This window comes from Tursiops truncatus, chromosome 3 (assembly GCF_011762595.2).
Source record: "Tursiops truncatus isolate mTurTru1 chromosome 3, mTurTru1.mat.Y, whole genome shotgun sequence".
Classification (NCBI taxonomy): domain Eukaryota; kingdom Metazoa; phylum Chordata; class Mammalia; order Artiodactyla; family Delphinidae; genus Tursiops; species Tursiops truncatus.
The window spans coordinates 29940081-29960723 of NC_047036.1; the positions used below are offsets into that span (position 1 = coordinate 29940081).

At 42.7% G+C, this 20643-nt stretch overlaps 2 long non-coding RNA genes across 3 annotated transcripts in view; both read right to left on the reverse strand.

The window, feature by feature from the left end:
• Nucleotides 1–222: 222 nt before the first annotated feature.
• Nucleotides 223–5462, reverse strand: LOC109549036 (uncharacterized). Its single transcript, XR_002175174.3, has 3 exons — nt 5389–5462; nt 1482–1551; nt 223–514 (listed from the first exon to the last, which is right to left on the reverse strand). It is a non-coding gene; the product is annotated as an uncharacterized lncRNA (long non-coding RNA).
• Nucleotides 5463–12422: 6960 nt separating this feature from the next.
• Nucleotides 12423–20643, reverse strand: part of LOC109549135 (uncharacterized) — a 75510-nt gene continuing 67289 nt past the window's right edge. For both annotated transcript variants that reach the window (XR_012330519.1, XR_002175353.3), the window contains exon 3: nt 12423–12863. This is a non-coding gene — a long non-coding RNA (uncharacterized lncRNA). The remainder of the gene's footprint in view (nt 12864–20643) is intronic.

Genomic DNA, 20643 nt, shown 5'->3' on the forward strand with positions numbered 1-20643 from the left:
ACTCTCTTGGTTCCCCTTCCAAGAAGCAAACATTGCTGCCAATTTCTTATGTCTCCTTCTCTACAAGCACATACAGGTATGGACATATTTTTCAGTAGAGAGACCTATGTTCATGACTTAAGAATCTAACTCCCTAGGTTCAAGTTAAGTGTATCAGTTTCCTATGACAGGTGTAACAAATTACCACAAGTTTGAGGGCTTATAACAATGAGATTTATTTTCTCACAGTTCTGGAGGTGAGATATCCAAATCAGCATCACTGAGTCAATATCAAGGGCTCTAGAGGAGATTCTGTTCCTTGCCTCTTGTAGCTTCTGCTGGCTGTCAGCATTCCTTGGCTTGTGACCACATCCCTCCAATCTCTGCCTCTGTGGTCACATTGCCTTCTCCTCTTCTTCCTTATATGTCAAGTCTCCCTTTATTCCCCTCTTAAAAGGATTACACTGTGATTACGTAGGGCCCAATGGATAATTCAGGATAATTCCTCCATTTCAAGTTTCTTAATCAGTCACACCTGCAAAGAATTTTTCGAAATAGGGAAACATTTACATGTTCCAGGGACTAGGACATGATATCTTTGAGAGCTATTATTCAGCCCACTACAGTAATTTATTTTATTTATTTATTTATTTATTTATTTATTGTGGTACGCGGGCCTCTCACTGTTGCGGCCTCCCCCGTTGCGGACACGCAGGCTCAGCGGCCATGGCTCACGGGCCCAGCCGCTCTGCGGCATGTGGGATCTTCCCGGACAGGGCCACGAACCCGTGTCCCCTGCATCGGCAGGCGGACTCTCAACCTCTGCGCCACCAAGGAAGCCCCGAAGTAATTTATTTTTTTAATTGAAGTTTTCACTCACGAATGACAAGCACAAGAACAAAACTGCTGTCTACACCTTATTCATGTTAATAAAACTGACATTCTGATGACTCTCTAACATAACTCATCACTTTCCTTCTAAGTGACATAATTATATTCCCTTAGGTCATCCTAAAAGATGTGGAATGGTCTCAGGTAATATGCAGCTGGTCATTTAAATTCAGTGTCTCAAGATACTGTTTTTATTTTCCTTTCTGTCTTCCCTTTATCAAGGGTAACTTAACTCCCAGTGCTACCAGCCCCTTCTATCCTGTTGCATCCGTTTTCAACTGTGGTTTTCTAGCCTCACTGTCAGAGCAATATGATGAAAGATCTTCAGCATCTGATGCAAGACTGTGCTCCCTTGGCGTCCTCAGGCCCCAACAAGTTGACTCTGTGCCCCTGTCTGAGAACAGGGCTGCCTGACTGGGCAACATTTGCCAGTCCCTGAAGTCGCAAAGATTCTGACTTTAAAAGCAATCTGTAGGGCTTTACCTGTGAAGCAGAGGAACTCTGGTAAACTCTGTACTCTGGTGGGATCACTAGGACAGTGAGGAAGGTAGGAAGGTGATATACGGTCCAGGAGGAGGAAAAAGCAAAAATCTCAGCCTCTACTGACCTACCATCCTCTCCAGACTCATTTGCTCCAATCCAAAAGGTCAGACCCTCCAGAGACAGCCTGGAACATCTTGCCTGCAAAATATACAGCATGGAGACATGGTACTTTTTGTTCTCATATGACAAAGCGTTGAAAATAATGGTTAATACTGAGCCTGTCAGGAGAGGTTGAGTTCAAAACTTAGCACTTTCCTACATCTTAGGCTCTTAATCATCTGTACCAGTATTTTTTTTTTTTTTTTTTTTTTACTGCAGGGAAGGAAGCAGTTAAATTTCAATATGAAACAACAGCTCCCAGTACTCTCATCTACCACCAGTAATTGCTGCTCAGAGAAAGGATTAAAAAATATGTAAAGCCTAACCCCAATTCCCTATAGCCTGCCTGCTAGTTCCTTTCTGTAGCCAGCATCATATTTACCAATATATTTTAAACCAAGCATGAAAAAGTCAAGAATACCAATAACTTTGTTATTTGGAGTGCTGACAAAGGATATAATGGAGCTATTAGGCACCATGTCTGTCCAGGCTCATTACACAAATATGCCCATCCTCTGGGAGGACTGCGGGAGGAATGAGTGAGGTAATGTATCTAGGGCGCTTCGCACAGCACCTGACAAGTGGCAAAGGCTTGATAAACAGCAGCTATCGCTATTATTAGCACCACAGTGGGGCCCGCATGGAAACTCCATCCAGTGTCAGGCAAAGGGAGGAGAAGTGAGGAGGAACGTGCAGTAAGAGGTGGGGAGGGAGAGAAAGGGGAGAGACCAGGAGAGACCAAGAGTCAGACAGACAAGTTTTCCAAGTTTTCCTCAGGATAGCTTCTACCCTAGATGCACCACCCAAAATGACTTTTCCTAAATTTGATTATTAGATGCTGCCAATTGAGCCAAAATTTTATGCTTTTTATTTATAAAAAACGTTTTCCCAAGATTGAAAATTCAGTTAGTTATATTTAGGTGGTTTTTGTTTTTGTTTTTGTTGAGGGCGGAGGGTGGTTTGTGGGTTTGTTTCACAAAAATGAAAAGCCCAGGTGATCATTTTTCCTACCTACTCAGTCCCGAGATTAAATCCTGGTGGGTTATAGTTTCATTGATCATTGTCTATCTGGAATATCTGGAAAAACTGCCTGATTGGGTAAAGCTCCCCTTTTCTGACCAAGGCAACCAAGACCTCCTTGATCTACATAGTGGAATAGGCGACATTGGCACCATCCCCTCTGCCCTTTCAATGTAGAGACATAAAATACACGGCTGACACCATCCCCAGTCTCTCGATGGTGACAGGGACATCAGTGCTACTATTCTGTATACTAATTTGTGTTCTGTATCAGTCCATGGAGGATTTGAAGAGCTTTTCACCAAAACCTGTACAATAACATTGTGATGTAATAAAAGTTAGAAGAAAGAATCAGCAGCAGAGACAATATAAATAAAAATAGAAAGTCGAGACTGAGGAAAGCCCATGACAGCTTCTATAGGGCCTATAATTGTGCCTCAAATTTAGCTTGAGAGAGAAGTTTCCAGGCAGCTAGAGCAGCAACCTAGGAGCCAGGGCCCATGAGGCCAACCTCAGGCCCAGAGAGGAGGGAATGTCAGGGGCCGCTGGAATTACAAAGAGAATTGCAGGCAAGGGTGAGGCTGACGGGCCTGCCAGTCTGGACTGGGGGAAAACAGTGAGCCAGAGATGCCCACCTTTGTTTGCATTTTTGCAACCTCACTCCACGCCCATTCCTATTTAGTGTGGCCCCAGGGAAGCACAGATTATGAGTTTTCAGTCAAGGACCCAGTGTGCAGATAATTCAAGATGCTGGTTAAAAGTGGACCCAGGTGCTTTTGAGATCAGACGAGCAAGTGGTTAAGGCAGCACCTGCAGGGTACCAAGGACAAAGCCAGGAATTTTCCTGAGAGCCAGGGTCTACTCTGGCATGGCAACAAGCAAAGGCTAAGGTTGTGGCATTCTATACTACGGATCGTGGCTCCAATGCTCTTGGCATGGACTACGCTTAAAGCAAGTGTGACCAATCATTCAGCAAGTTCAAAAAAAAAAAAAACCATATCAGAAATACTGTCAGCTTCCCAGTGAACCTGCCTGGATGAATTAGCTGCACAGTGTGCCCCTGGAGGAACTAGATGAATTAGGCTGCCGCAGCGGTTGCCAGATATGAAGCAATAATTTTGAAGGACATCTGCCAAAAGCATAATTTTTTTATTTTAGAATGGTTACTGTAGAATGGCTCTTAAAGAGGGGGAAACTATTAGCTAGCAGGACCACCTGTTTGTGGTAAGCCTCTTGGTTCCTAACCAGAGGTCAACAAACTATAAGGCTTACCTGTTTGTATTTTCCCATTATCTATAGTTGGGCAACCAGGGGATTGCAAAGAAGCTTCAAATCATTGAAACATAATTTTGCAAATAGGAGAAAAGTGGCAAATTATAATCTAACGTCTTAGCAGTCCATTCTGGCTAGCCATGCTTCTTACAGAAGTATGAATATACAGTGTACCAGGCTCCCACTTATGTCTAAATTAATAGTATAATAGCTTTTGAGTTCCTTGGCCTCTCCAGTTGCCTCTCTGATTCAAAAAGTGTGGGGAAGGAATCCCTGGGGTGTCTCTTCCCCAGTGATCTTGTTCCTTATTTCCTTAGGAAAAGCAGGATAACGCCTCCTCAAAGATATCCACATCCTAAACCCCAGATCCTGTGACTATGTTAAGTTACATAGCAAGATGGAATTAAGGTTGAAGGTGGAATTAAGCCGCTAATCAACTAACCTTGAGATGGGAAGTTTAACCTGGATTGTCTCAGTGGGCCCAATGTCATCACAGGGCTCTTAAAAGCAGAAGAGGACAGCAGAAAAGTCAAAACCAGGGAGACAGCATCGTGAAAAAGACTCAGCCAGCCTTTGCTGGCTTTGAAGATGGAAGGGGGCCAAGAACCAAGGGATGCAGGCAACCTCTAGAAGCTGGAAAAGGCAAGGAAACAGATTCTCCCCTAGAGTACTCAGAAAGGAGCCAACCCTGCAGACACCTTGATTTTAGCCCAGTGAGACCTATTTCAGTATTGTGACTGTGAGATGGTAAATTTGCTACTTTACTGGTGTTTTATTTCTCCTCCACTGCAACTCATACATAACCTGAGAATTCACCTCCCTCTCTCTTCCAGACTGCGGTGGTTCTCCAAACTTGGACACACATTGGAATCACCTGGGCAGCTTTTAAAATACTGAATGCTGAACTTCCCTGGTGGCACAGTGGATAAGAATCCCCCTGCCAAGGCAGGGGACATGGGTGCGAGTCCTGGTCCAGGAAGATCCCACATGCTGCGGAGCAACTAAGCCCGTGTGCCACAACTACTGAGCCTGCACTCTAGAGCCCGCGAGCCACAACTACTGAAGCCTGTGCACCTAGAGCCCATGCTCCACAACAAGAGAAGCCACCGCAATGAGAAGCCAGTGCGCTGCAATGAAGAGTAGCCCCTGATCGCCACAACCAGAGAAAGCCCGCGCGCAGCAACGAAGACCCAACGCAGCCAAAAATAAATAACACTAAACCTTTAAAAAAAAAAAAAAAAGCACTGAATGCTGGGCCCCACACATAGAGATTTCTGATTTAATTACTCTGGGGACAGTTCATGAACCAGGAATTTTTCAAACTCCCCAGATAATTCTAATGTGCTGAGCTTAAGAATTGCTGTCATAGAGGGTGTGATAGATTTCTCTCCAGAATAGAAGCATAACAAGCAGTAGTGGAGAAGCTACACCTGAACCTTGCTTGCTCCTCATGTAAACTATTGGCACAGGACAGTGGGCTCCTAAGCCCCTATATTGATCAGGGTTTACTTGCAAAGAACAGAATCCATTGTAGCTGGTTTAAGCAGGAAAAATACTTATTACAAGCTTACGGTAAAGGCTTACTGAATCATTGGGAAAGCAGAAGAAAGAACTTCCATGACAAGCTTTCAAGAACAAAAAGTCTCAGTGCAGAAATGGGTCACCAAAGGAGCTTCTGCCTCTTCTGTGGTCAGAAAGAAGCTGGCTCCAGAATTATGGCAGGAAGCTGCTACAATGAGGAACCTGCCACATCAGGAAGTTGCACCATCCCTGCTGTGATACACACCAGCAGGGAGGCCTCATGCTCTGCCTTTTAGTACTCAAACCAACTGAGTTCCTAGACACTGGTACCTATGTTAATGCTGCCTCAGGGGAAAAAAAAAATCCCTCCATGCCTGTACTTTTTAGAAAAAAAAGCAATTACAGCAGAAATACAGCCTCCATTCCACTCTGCCTTCCAAATCTTGCACAAGTGTATTTGATTGGCCCAGCCTAACAAATTCCAAAACCTTAGCTGCAAGAGAGTCCAGGTAAAAAAAAAAAAAAACAGAAACTTTTTTTTACTTTCTAACTTCTGCAGATTGGGAAAGTTCACAGAAGAAAACTTGAATGGATATTGAGCACCAATCCACCATAAATGCCGTAGACCCTTCCTCTGGGTATTCAACATCCATACTTACCTTCTCTCCATATTTAAACTTCCAAACAATAACATAATTGTCCCTGTACCAAGAAAAACAAAACAAAAAAAAACAAATGTACTCACCTCCCCTCAAAAGGGAACACCCAAAGTTCCATAAGTCTCTGTATCTATCTTTGGGTGATATTTATTCCTTCTCTAGTTCAGTAACAATTCCATCATGATATTCCATGCTATATAAATTAACTTGTAAAATTAACCACCATCAGTAGACCATTTATAAAGTTTTGAGAAAAATAGAAAGGGAGGAGGGAAAATGGTTAATGTGTATAAAAGCACATAACAGAACAAGGAAGAAATCATTTGTGGTCATGATAGTTCCAGAGGCAGCTGGAAGTCTACAGTTGGTATTTACAACTTATTTCCTCCCCAGCCTGTTTTGTCCTCAGCCAGCATAACAGCTGGGCCAAGTTATTTAGCTGGTAGAGTGAGCCGGATCTTCATTCTTGGTGGATCTAAATCCTCAGGGATCCTGACTATACTAGATTTCTGTAGTCTTCCACTAAAAGTTATCGTTAAATATATAAATTAAATTTAAATGCATATTGAATATATAATTTAATTTAACTTTTACCACTGGGCATGGCACTTCTGTGAAGTGTCCCAGAGGATCTTCCAGATTCCAAAAATACCTCTCCCTGCTCCCATAGCAAAGCAGCAACACTATTTCCTCTTGATAACTGGGCTGAAACACTCCTTTGACATAGTACTGACCCCTCTTTTGCCTGTTGGTTCATTTGCACATGGTGGCCAAAATGGTGAATAGCAATCTAAAGTTCCAATTTAACAGAACAAATTGATATCACGTGCTTCCTGATGTTTTGAGAAGGATACAACATTAGTTATGCAGTATTCCTGCTGAAAATGCATAACCTGAATCTAATCATGAGGAAACAATCTATCAGACTGAGGAAGGAGGCTTACAGACATCCACAAAACAGGTCAATGTGTCCAATTTATTTTTCAGCAACTCCTCGTCAAAATATGCCCTATTTTGAACAAACATGTGCTCACACATATCTTCCTTCTTTGTACCCATCCTAAGAGTTCATTTGCACACCTCCACCCCAGTCTGATACCAGTTCTCCAATCTTTTTCCTTCCAAATCTCTGGCCATCCAGCTAATCCAGAATGAATCTATTACCAATGAATCTATGTTGACCTGGACATCTGAACATCTTTATTTTCAAGCAACACTGACAAGTTCTTCCCACAGAGAGATTTTCTTTCCCTACTGTTTTTCAAGGTCACTGCTGAGTGGGGCTGTAATGTTACAGAAGCTGATTTTCAGCTGATGCAAGCACATCATATGGATGCATTCATAAACCAGGCTTGACTTTTTTTCTTTCTAGGGTAACTTCTTCATTGGGCTCGCCCCAAGGATCTACAGGTATTGATTGAGGGAGAGGGCAATGCAGCAGTGGGTGATGCCCTGGCAGTGTGAGCCCTCTGTTCATGCAATGTACTCATCCTTCAAGACTACATAATCATAAAGTGTTGGAGAATGAAGAATGAGAAGACCCATTCCTATAGCTTGGTTAATCAGATAACACCCAGCCCATGACGGACAGCTCAGGTCACGTGGTCACTTGACCATGAGAAGCAAGCCAGGCCTATTTCTCAAAGAGAGAGTAATCAATTGACAAATAGAGGATAACTTTGCTCCAAACTCTAGGGATGTGTACTGTATCTCTCCTGTAGAGGCTCCATACTCCTATAGGTTCCATGCACCATCCTCATCTGATAAAGACACTCCAGTCATGTGAGATAGTTGAAAATATATATATTGGTCTCTGCCCTGGGTTCCTGGCACAGAGCTCCTAAAACCCTTGTAACTTCCTAAGTGATAAGAACACTAGGATCATCTCGTGTTCTAGTATTTATATCTGACCCAGACCCTGACCCAGGGCTCCTAAAGCCTTGTCAATTCCTAAGTAGTAAGAGCAGTAGGAGCATCTTTTGTTCTAACGAGGCAACTCTGGGTGGGCTTCTGATGGCTCTTGGATGGGGGCCAGTCACCCACAAAGACCAAGCCATGATTAGAAGCTTGGAATTTTCAGCACCTCTCCCCCTCCAACACTTCTCCAAAATGGGGAGAGGGGCTGGAAATGGAGTTAATAATTGATTGTGCCTATGTGAGGAAGCCTCCAAAAATCTCAATAGTACAATGTTCAGAGAGCTCCCGGGTTGATGAACACACACACACACACACGCACTGGAAGGGTGACGCACCCCAATTCCAGCGCCAGAGCTTATGTCCCCGAGGTCCTCTCCTGAGGACCCTCCCAGACCTCCTCCTATGTATCTCTTCATCTGGGTGTTCATCTGTATCCTTTAATAAACTGTTAGTCATTAAGTGTTTTCCTGAGTTCTGTGAGATGCTCTAGCAAATTAATCAAACCCAAGGGGGGGTTTTTGGAGCCTCTGATCTATAGCCCGTTGGTCAGAAGCACAGGTGTTAACTGGCACCTGAAGGGGGGGTGGTTCTTATGGAACTGAGATAGTGTAAGAATTGAGTTAAATGGTAGGATATGCAGCTGGTGTTGCAGAGAATTGATTGGTGTGGGGGGAACTTCCATCCATTTGGTGATGAGAAGTGTCAGAATTGAAGTGTCTATGTAAAAGAAAAGGAAACTCTCAGGGAAGAAACACACAGTCAGGAAGAACTGGGGTTTTCCCTAAGCAGTAGAAAAAAGCTGAATTTTTTCCTTTACAAGTCACCACTAGATCGGCTGGATTATTAGGCCAAGTGGCAGTCTGCTTCTATTCCTTTTTATGCTCTGGGCCCCCCATAAAGCTGGCAGCTTAAGGTTACTCAGTAAATGAGTCCAGGTAGCACCTGCAGACGTGGTATGTGCTGTCTCCAAAAGCCAAAAGAAAGCTGTCAAGCTTGAACCTCTTTCTTAGCAGAAGGTACAACAGTTAGTCTTTCACTTTGGATGGGATATCTCAAAATGCTCCAGACTATTGGTCTTCCATAAACTTTACTGAAGTGACAGGCCCTTGTATTTTTATGATCTTTTAAATATCCTGTCATGTATACATCTTACCAAGAACACATGCTACTTCTTTTTCACCAGGCTCAATTGAATGATGTCATCAACATAGTGGACCTGTATGATGTTCCATAGCATGGTGTGATCAACTTCCCTGAAAACTAAAACATGTCTGAGCATCTGATGCATGACCTAGCCCAGAGATAAACAGGGAAAGTATACTACTATCTCTGTGAGGTAAAATATAACTGAGTCTAGTGTTCTCTACCAACTAGAAGGAAAATATAGTATTTGCTAAATGTATAGGTCCCTTCCAGGTGCTAGAAATTATGTTAATTTGACATGTTGAACAGCAAATACAATTGGAATCACCAACTGATTAAGTTTACAGTAATCCACTGTCATTCTCCAAGACCCGTAGTTTTCTTGTATATCTACTATGAGTTAAATGTAGATATGAGAAGAATCATCATCCCTGCACTATTTTAAGCCTTCTATGATGACACTAATCTCTGTGATTTCCTCAAGATTGCAGTAGTTTTTTTTTTGGGGGGGGGGGATTGGTTTGGTTTACTATTTTTATGGGTAGGGGTTACTCCAGCTTCCACTGGACACTTCATAGTTAATAGCTTTTACTCCACAAAACCAGCGTGGCTACTCTTCAGTTGCTGAAATGTATACTCCAACTACACATTTAAGAGTAAGGGAAATAATTACAAGAGGGCGTCACAAATTCAGTAGGACCACTGAGAGACAAGCTCAGACCCAAATTTCATTTATCACCTCTAAAGGACCACAGTAGTATTTGGAGTCTTAGGTGATTCATGTTAATGAAAGCTAGAATCCAATCAGCCCTCATCAGTTTTGGTGGTTCTCTTTTCCTAGAGCAGAGTTAAGTTATTAAATAGCTACAGGTTTCTTTGAGGAAGAATAGGAGAAATATTTATGGTACATTTTCTTGATAGGATCTCAGGGCTCTGGTTTCCCCTTCATTCAATGGCTTGAGGTTTATAAACTGGTCTGGAAATTGTGAAGGCCTATGACTTTCCAGATGCACAGTATTTTTGATTATATATATCAACAAGTGGATTCTGACAGAACGGCCGTCTCTTCATTCCTGGAAGGCAGATGGTCAATTAACTACCAGCAAAAATCAGATTGCTGCTCTGGCTGTGCTGCCAGAAGATGTTTCCACATTGCTTCTAACATTTAAGTATTGCTACTTGTTCTCTGCCTCTCCAGGTTCTCAGCAGACCCATTGCAATCAAAATGTCCATTTCAAAAGCAGCATCTCTCACCTTCCTGACTTACAGATGACTTCACTGCAACACTTCTCAAGGATGTACTTCTCACAGTTCTGTTTCTCAGTGCTCTGGTGAAAAGTCAGTCCCCTGGCCCTCTTAGTGGGTTACTGGATTATATGTGAAATACCTACCCCGATAGTCCTTTCTCCTAAGTGTTTGGATTCCTCCCCCTACGTTATACCACAGGTTTCTGATACCTCAATTTCCTTCGAGTAGGCCACCATTGAGCTCCATTTCCAGTCAATCAGTCAGGCCAAGAGTTACAACCATTCCCAGCTGCTCCAACTAGAACAATCCAGAATCTCTAGAAAATGTAACCACACCAGTAAAGTAAGCCAGATTTGAAATTATGTTTCTTATTTTCTAGCCTAGATTCTCATAATTTATTCCCACATATATTCCCTAGGTTTTTACTGATATAAGTGAGAAAATCTTGCCATTCCCTAGGTGTGTAAACTTTTGCCTCCTAAGATAGACATTGTACTTGTTCTTCTGAATTCATGATGGCGTTTGACTCTAGTAATAGATCTAGACCAATGAGTGATAGGAATTGTGGTAAGAGGAAAACTGGCATCCCCTTGCAAGGGAACTCCCTCAGCAAGGTCATTACAGAGTCTCTAAGAAAGGCTGGACCAGCCTCATCAAACATCATGGCCAGAGGAAATGCTTCTACTGGCAACAGAGGTTCAATGGAGTTTGGGGGATCTTGGTACTCAGGTTCAGTTGAACCCACCCAAATGGTCCCAATTCATATGGTCTCACTCTCTCCCAATCAACACTCAAACTTTCGCATAAGAGACCTAGTGATTCTGTGAGTTCAGATTATCTTTTAATCATCAACCCACAGGATCAGACCGCATTTGATGTTAGAATGTATCAGCCCTGCAGCTACATGAAATAAATGATTCTTCTAGAAATTCGTAGGCACTTCTTGTCCTCTGATCGTGCCTTACAACAGTAACTTTAAAATCCTAAGCAGATCATTTTTTCCTTAAGTTCTCTAATGTAGGTGAAAACAGCCACCCAGCGCCACAGTGCTTGTATGCCTTATTCTCACCATAGTGGTCAGCAGGGACCCAGTGCACCAAAGCCTTGCCTGCACTGTACACTTCATTCCAAGTGACCCACATATTAAGTAACGATTTCACCACTCCATGTCACGCACTGCCAGTATTCCATATTCTAATGCTAACATCATTGTTGCTCCTCTCAAACCTAATCAAGTCAGAAAAAATAAATCCAGATTTCCAATTTCTTTAGAGTCTGTTGCCTGTAACTCTCCTCTACCAGTCACAGTCATGGGCAGGGTTTAATTGCAGAGAACATAAGCCATCCTAGCAAATTGAAGCACGAAAGGGTTTATCATAGGGCATTAAAAAGCTCACTGAGTCATTGGGAGAGGTGGTGTAACAGACTGAGGTTGAGATTTCAGAAATGACTCCCCAGACCATGTAGTCAAACTGGGTCACCAAGGGAGCTCTTGGTTATCCCAAGATTAGGAACCTGCCATCTTCTACACAGTATGACAGCCAAAGTCAGGAAGCCACCGCAATGTGGAGGCCCTCAGGGACAGGAAGCTGGCTCCGCTCCAAACCAGACATGCTTCAATCCTCACCTGCACAATGGGGTCCCTGTGACCTGACTCTTGTCACCCACAAAGTTCTGCTAATGCTGCCGCAGAAAATGCAAATGCCTCTACAACCAGACTTTTAAAAGAAAAAGCAGAAGCAGCAAAGGCATGGCCTCTGCTCATTTCTGCCTTCCAAACCTTACACTGGTGCAAAGTAATGGCTGGACTTAAATCACATCCAGAGCACGTCCTGAGGTCAGGGGAGTCTGGGAAATGGGGTGTTTGGCTCTCCAGCCACTACAGTGCAGGAAGTGGCAGAAGGCAGGTGGGGTGGACACTGGGGGCAGATCTACCAAACCCATCACAAAACCCCAATACTGAGTTCTAGTCTTAAGCTCCGACAAAGAACCTATGTAGATGTAACTCTATTTGCAACCAATGAGTCCTCCACTGACATTCCTTTATATTCCCCACATACCTGTATAATCCCTGACAGTTAAGAGGTAAACTATAAATTCCCATTGATTGAATGATTGGCTTAGAATATGTGACAATACAGAAAGGCGTTTATTTTTATTTTTCTGACTCATTGCTAGAAGTCACTGGGAAATGGCTTGTCCATACAGCTGCAGCACAAAATATTTGCTGTTTATCTTAATGAGATCCCAGAGGGTCTTCTGAATCATCTGAGTAACAATAAGTTATATTCGGTAGCATTGTAGATTCAAGTACATTGTACAATATACTCATTTCTGGAAACTGATATAGGGAACCAAAATGCCCCTTTTTTTCCATTCGCTTCAGAAAACAGAGAGCTTACTGTCTTAAGGAAAGGCACACTTTCATAGCCTCTTGCCTTGAAGTCAATAATGTGCCTTCCAGAAGAGTCCCAGTAGGGATAAGCAGTCTATCTTCCCCAAGCTATCTCCTTTCTTATCTTGCATTCAGTTGTCTTGAAGCTCCTCAAGTCTCTGGAGTAATCATTGTGCCTGAAACAGAGAACATCTTTGTGAGTGTTTCTCAGAGGAACAACTGACCGTCCTTCAAATACTGCTCTCAGCCCCAAGACCTATTGGTTTGGATGTATAAATCCCCGTGTCACACAGTGTGCCAAGTACTGGCCAGAACCCACGTCTCGCACAGCCCTCCAGCCTGCTCAGAATTTGGGAGAGCAAGGATCATCTCGTCCTTCCCCTGCCTTCAGTCAGAACTTTGCAAAATCACCCCTGACCTACAAGAACCCCACTGTGACTCGGAAATGATATGAGATACTAAATAGCCCTTTTCTTCTCAAGTCAAATATCCCCTGTTACTTCCTAAGCTACTGATTGGAAGAGAAACGTAACTAAGGAAAGGTGGAAAGGTTTTGTCTCCGAAGCACCCAGGAGACCTCGTCAAGGCCCATGAAGCCCCAAGAAGATGATATTTCAAGGATTACTGTGTTTTACTAAAAAGTGAAGGATTGAGGAGGCCGCCCTCACCCAGCAAGGTGGCACACATTGACAAGAGCAGACCACATCTCTCTCCGTGAACAAAAAAGAAAGGAAATGGAGATGATTATTCTAGTAATTCAATAGCTCCCCTTCCTCCTAAATCACTGGAATAATTGCCTCAGTCTTTAGTGGAAACTAAATTATTGCTTGGTAGCTGCTCTGGCTTGGACCTTAAGAGACTTCTTCATGGTGGAGGAGTCTCCCATCTCCACATTCCTACTGCCAACTTCATGTTCCTGGGCAATGTACATGTAACCACCCTCCACTTTCTCTCCTTAAATACACTCAAATCCAAACTTTCCTGTCTAAACCAAAATTCTCGAATCTTGTCTATCAAGTAGCATCAGGACCCAGGGGCTATTGGCTAGGATGGAGGTTTATGGCTCCAAAGGAAGTATTTAATATGCTATTATTTTTAAAAGGAATCATGGACATTTAGACGCCATTTCTACTCCTTTTTATTCTTAAAAAGGGAAGAAGTGAGTAAGAGAAACCCCTCAGCGTCTTGGGCCAGAATCATTTCTGGCTCTCAAGGCAAGCCCAGCTGTGTCTTTTTGCTTTGTTACATCTGTCTGTCATGTCTTTCAAATACTTCCCCTAACACGCACCAGTGGAGGTTTCTGCACATTCTTGCTTTCCTGACCTAATTTGTGCCTTGCATTCATTCTCTCTCTTAAAACTGTCTCACCCCAAGCACACACGCGCGCGCGCGTGTGCGCGCGCACACACACACACACACACACACACACACAGAGGGATCCTTTGTCATGACCCCCAAATAGTCATAAAGAGAAATGACTTTAGAGCTAAATTGTGTCAATTCCATTGTAGCTCCACGATATAAAAACTGCTGAGGAAGTTCTATGCTTCAATTTTTTAATCCATAAGGATAATAATAGCATTTACCAGAAAAAGTTGTTTTTGAAGGTTCAATTATGAATGTTAATCAAGTGCTTAGAAAAAATGTCTGGCCTAAGGTCATACTCAATGCATATTAGCTCTTATCGTTATGGGACATGGCATGTGAATAGTGTATTAAATAAGTGTATCCCCTTCCTGTCCTAACAAACAATGAAGCACTGGATTCTGGCCATACCTACATCCCCCTTCAGAGGAAAGTTGTCATGAGCAGTTCTTTCTGCATGAAGGTACCACAGCTAGGGAATTCCCTGGAGGTCCAGTGGTTAGGATTCCATGCTTTCCCTGTCGAGGGCTCGCGTTCATCCCTGGTCGGGGAACTAAGATCCCACAAGCCACGTGGCCTGACCAAAAAAATGAGAGATACTATAGCTAATGGTTACTGAGTCAAAAATGAGTGCCCAGGCCAAAGGCAATACATGTGTATGTAAGATGCACATGAGTAAGACCTGTTGCCCAGGAGATGACTTGACCTGAGATGCTCCCTCCATGGAGCACTCCATATTGGGTGGTGACAACCCCACCTGATCAGAACTTCTCTCTCCGAAACTTGGGATATAAAAGCACACAGGAAAGAAAGCAATAGGGGTCTATTTGGAAGCAGTTGAAAAGATGACCAGATCACTGATGAGGTGATCATATTCTGAATGGCAATGATTCACTAAGTTATCTGTGAAGCCAGCTGAACATTGAAGCCTGGGAAGCAGAAGATCTAGGGATGGCATATGTGCTGAGATAATTTCCCACATTTTTTTTCCTTTTGGTGTATGCTTGTCTTAAAACCTACCTCCTGGGCTTCCCTGGCGGCGCAGTGGTTGAGAGTCCGCCTGCCGATGCAGGGAACACGGGTTCGTGACCCGGTCCAGGAAGATCCCACATGCCGTGGAGCGGCTGGGCCCGAGCCATGGCCGCTGAGCCTGCACGTCCGGAGCCTGTGCTCCGCAACGGGAGAGGCCACAACAGTGAGAGGCCCGCGTACCGCAAAAAAAAAAAAAAAAAAAAAAAAAAAAAAAAAAAAAACCTACCTCCTAAGCAGTGATTTTCAAACTTTAGTGTTAATAAGAGCCTGTGAAATGTGTTAAAATGTAGAATCTGGGCCCGCTCCTCAGAGATTCTGATTCAGCAGGACTGGAGTAGGGCCTCAGATAGGGCCGCTATTTGTGACCACACGAGTTATTCCTTGCACTCCTCTGGGGACACATTCATATTGACTATGATGTGTGCGCCTCCTGAGAGTTGTGCAGTGCACAACTTGCCCAGCTAAACATGGCAGCTATCCATAATTCTCATATAAGTGGTTCCAAGTTCACACTAAGAAATATAATATTAAAGGTAACTTGGATACGTTCCCTTTTTGCTGTCTAAAAGAATCCAGCAAATACTAGTTCCCTGCTGACCCACCCCAAGTCCTAGTCACTGTTCATATCTACTGGGCATCTACAGTTGGGAAGGGCTGAAGCAGAGGGAAAAGGACAGGCAGAGAAAGAACCAGTGCATTTGTGTTTTGTTACATACAGAAAGCTTCAACAAGAGGCTTGATGTCTAGTCAAAATAGATGTCCCTTCTGAGTGCCACTGGCTGTGAAACAATTGGAATGAAACCAAATACAAGGAGTGCAAAATGAATTGCTTATGAAAACCTTACAACACCCCAAGGCACTAGCATCGTGCTCCCAGCTCCCTGCCCCTCATTAAAGATGCTGCTTTCCAGACCCATTAATTGGCGAGGGTCTCAGTATAGTTAGGAAATAGACTCCACAGGCCCCTGAAAGGATAACTGTGCTTCTAGAGAAAGGATTTATCATCTGTCAAATGAATTCAAGTCAACGGGTTTTTGTGGGGTTTTTTTTTCTTTTTTTTTTTCGGGTTTTTAATGAGCACAGTTAGGTGCTGATTGGATAAAAAAGAATTAGAAGACTCCATCCCAAGCTTCCCAAGGAGACTGAGGGGAAGAGGGACACAATTCAAAGATACAAAGAAATTGGAGGACAAGGAAGAGAATATATCATCAAGTGCTAAGTTACTGACTCTGTCCATGCAATTAGAGTTCAGGAAACCAAGAGACCAGTGAGGCTACAAATGCCACAGGGAGGTCACTGAAGAATATTCCAGTGGCTACTTTCATAAACAGTAAAAATATCTGAGGTTTGAGGGAAGAAACAGACTTGCTCCTCTTCCTGTTGGCTGGCATTTCCTTTGACCCCAGCATGGGGCCTGGCCATGTTCACTTCACATACTCTGGCGCTTTTTACTCCCATTTTCCTGAGCACATCTGACTCCTGCTAGGTGCTTGCCTGGGCTTCTCAGACACCTGGCCTAGGACACCTACAAGAACAACTCAGCACTTGTGCAAACCTGCCAGTGTGAGGGAGTTAACATCTGGGGCGGATCCTTGGCCGGTTAGGAATGGGAGCTTGTGGGCCCCACTTGTGTCCCCTGAGTGCACAATTCTGAGATGCTTTCCTCATGGCTCTCAGGTGGTCCCAGGAAGATCAGGCCCCAGTTTCCCACAGCTGGGACCAAACTTGACTGTGAACTTCGTATGAATTGTCTCCCCTTCTTTCTCTCTTTCCCCTCTTTCTAGTCCCCTAGTCCCATTCCCTGAGGTCACTCCCCAGACTACCTGCATACGAGCCCTTGTCTCTGGCTCTACTTTCTGGAATGAATCCTGGCTATGACAAGCTCTGAGAAAGATGATTTCTGATTCTGGAATTCAAATATTTTATGCTTAGTTGGCAAAGAACTCTGACACAGGGCTCCTCCCCTAGGCACACTCATCTCAGGACAGTTCAAACCGAAATACATGATCTGCTTGATTTGAGGTTTTGCTAAAACTGAGATTATTTCATGAAGGCCCAGAATATGAGGAAAAGGAGCAGGGGCAGGATTTTATACTTCTGAAGTTCCTATTATGTACTATACATATTTGTGTATTACTAACCATTACATAAGTCTAATGAGGTAGGTAGAATCATCCCTCATTAAGAGATGAGAAAACTGTGGCTCAAAGAGAGCAGGAAGTGACACAATCAGGATTTGAGTTCAAGTCCAGGGCCCCCCAAATCCATAGCTTGCCCATTTACCTGATGCTTTCTCCCACACACTATTTTATGCATGGGGTTAGGTGCCTTTCTCTCAAGTGTATCAGTGCTCTTCCTTAATTCTTGTTTTCAGGTTTGGAACTAGAAATCAGTGATCTGCAGCAACTGGTTGGCATTTTAATCTCTCCAGGTTGAGGGATGGAGGTGGCCCTTTAAGCAACAGTGAAAGCTCAGAATTCTAGAAAGCTGCTCACGTCTGTGTGCTACACCCAGGGATTGAACCCCAGCCTCAGCTGGGCTTTAGAAATGCAAGAGAGCTCTCTGGCTGGTAATGAACACAGAACGTGAGTCAGGTCTAGCATGGCCCGGGGCTCAATGCCAAGCACACAGTAGGTACACAAGAAACATTTGCCAAGTTACCTAGAAGCTGTCAGAGCCAAAGCTCCATTTTCCTCCAAGCACCTGCTGAAGGTAAACCACTGTGGGCCACCTAACCCATTTCTGTATCTTCCACATGTGCCCACTTGGACCTTCTACACGTGAGCCCCCAGAATAATAAGGATCTAAATAAAGACATTTATTAAAGCCACACAGTAGGATTCTGAGGTTGAGAAACTCCCACCACCTCTCACATAGCTTCTGGAGCTTTATAACTCACAGGCCTTTGAGCTGTCACCCTTTATATCGTTTCTACAGGATTAACTAGCTCCCCACTGCTTTATGTCATCCTCTGTGCTTTTCCTGACCTTGTGTTTATTTACTAATTGGCTGATTCTGGTTGTTTCTTATTGATTTCCAAGTCAACCCAAAAAAAGTGATTGAAGTGCAGTGTATTGAAAACTCGGGTCTATATCCTCACACTGCTTCTTTGGCCACGGTGACCCTGTCACATCTCTGGGAATATCTGCTCTCGCCTTGCGTCTCCCACCCTTGGTGAAGAAGGAATCAGAAGCACTAAACCCCCTAGAGTCAGCAATGCCACATTCATTTATTTGTACTTAATGAGATATTAATGAGATACAACAACATTATTTCTACACAAGAAAAGTAGGCACTTTAATAACCGTCATCGATTTTCTTGAGCACTTGGATGCCATGGAATTAGGACTCTCTATGCAGTGTCTCTCAAACTGTGGTCCTTCAACCAGCAGCATCAGAATTTCCTAGAATAATTGTTCAGAATATAGCTTCCTGGGCTCCACCCCAGACGTAATGAATCAGAATTTGAGTTTTTTGTTTTTTACAAGGTAACAGTCAACAAGGAGGTTCTCGTCACACTAAAGTTTAAGATCCCCTATGCATGGAGACCTGCATAGTCCTAAGTGCCAAGCAAAAATTTCATTGGTGCACGTCACCTCTGCCTTGTCCAGCTCAGAGCTCTCAGCCCAGTTCCGACACTGTGTCACCTAATAACTCTTTCATTCTATGCACCATTCTATGTATTGGTGGTAGTGAAAAGAAACCAAGAAGAGAAGAAAAAGCAAAGAATTACAATCCAAGAAGTTCACCTATGAGCTGAGGAGGAAATTGACCCAAGAGTAGACCATGACAAGTAAGTCACTCTAAAAACATATGTATTTCAGCTATCTCCCACATCTGCGTATGGCCCTCAGTCGAAATTGGAATCCAATTTTGGTTCCAAAACCATAGTTATCCAAGAATACCTTGGAAGCAGGGAAGAGTTAACCTAATAACCTAATTTTCATTGGGAATGTAGGAGTAATTTGGCTTTATATCAAAGCCATGTGTTGTAATAATAACACTACCACCTTCAGGACAATATCTCATTTAAACTCTGCATTGTTGGAGATACCAAATTACAATTTATAGACTAAGGTTAACAACAAACCAGGATTTGGTTATCTCCCCAAATAATTTCTTTCAAACACACTGAGGTCTTGGAACCAGTTCAGAAGACATTCTTCAGCTATGATATAAGAAACATGCAAACTCTGACTCACAGACTGAGTTTTCCAAGACAATCCTAATCTCCAGGTATGTAGTTAATGGCCAAAAAAAAAAAATCATGATTTGCCAGAATGAAAATTAGCTCCTCTGTTTCACTGGACTTGAGTGTGTAAGTTTTGTTAACAGAAGCACCTGCCATGGATCAGGTTCTAGGAGACATATCATGTCTTAAATCACTTCCTGAATTTATTCAAATCTGCCTGTCGAAGAAAGGTTTACTCTCACACATAATGCCTTTAACCACAAATAAAGTCTCTGCCATCTGTTTTCATGCTAGAAAACACAGTTTGGAATCAGTGATGAAATAAATCCTATTCACATAAATCCAAATCTTGTTCTCTTACCCTGGGATATTTCCTGCTGAAATTACAAGAAAAAGAACTTCGTTAATTAAAATGATGAAGTACACATCATGTGTTCAAGTAACACATGAACATGTGTTATTCAGGAATACCAATACCTCCATCTACATTTCCAAATTATTAACATCCACATAGTCCTCAGTGTTCATGTGTTTATTAATATTTTTTAAATCAGAGCTTCAAATATCATCATTTTATAAGGTACCACGATACTCTGGAGGGTGGGAGGCGGTGTCTTAATTTTATATCTCCTTTTAGCTCTTTGCACCAAATATTTCAAGGATATTTATCACCACTAAGTATCTTATCAAAATGGGAAGACATAGACAGGTTAGACATTAAAGAACCTGTAGGGGACTTTAAGTCTGATTAGACAAAAGAAACATCATTATCATGGTTGATAAAGGCTGATTCTGAATCCTTAAATCCCACCCCATCATGACTTCTTCTCTGGACTTTTTTTTTTTTTTTTTTGCCTTTTGAACTCTCTATTCTCTTACTGGTGTACAGAGGTTTCATAAGATATGATATAGAAACAGGTTGAATGCAGAAAGGAATATGAGAATCTAGTGGTCTTCTAATAAGCCAGACTTTAAGGAGATTTGCAGAAATGTAAAACAATGATACTTTTCTTGCTAAGTTTTTTATTTTTGGAAAATATAGTTATTTTTCATAAATACATTATGTTAACAGGTAATGAGCTTATCGTTATTTTTAAATGAATTAATAAATATTTTGGAAATTTCTCCATTTAATATTTAAGATGGTAAATATCAATGGATATAAGCAACATAAATAAAAGCTCTTTGATATTCTCAATAATTTTCAAGAGTGTAAAAGGGTCCCAAGATCAAAAATTTGAGAGGTCCAATCTGGTGCATTCCTCAGCTCCTGCAATAATTCTGACCTTGACTCCACTTCCCTGTTTCTATGCTTTCTGTCCCTTATTTTGATGATTCTACTGACAGATTTCTGTATCCCACTTCTC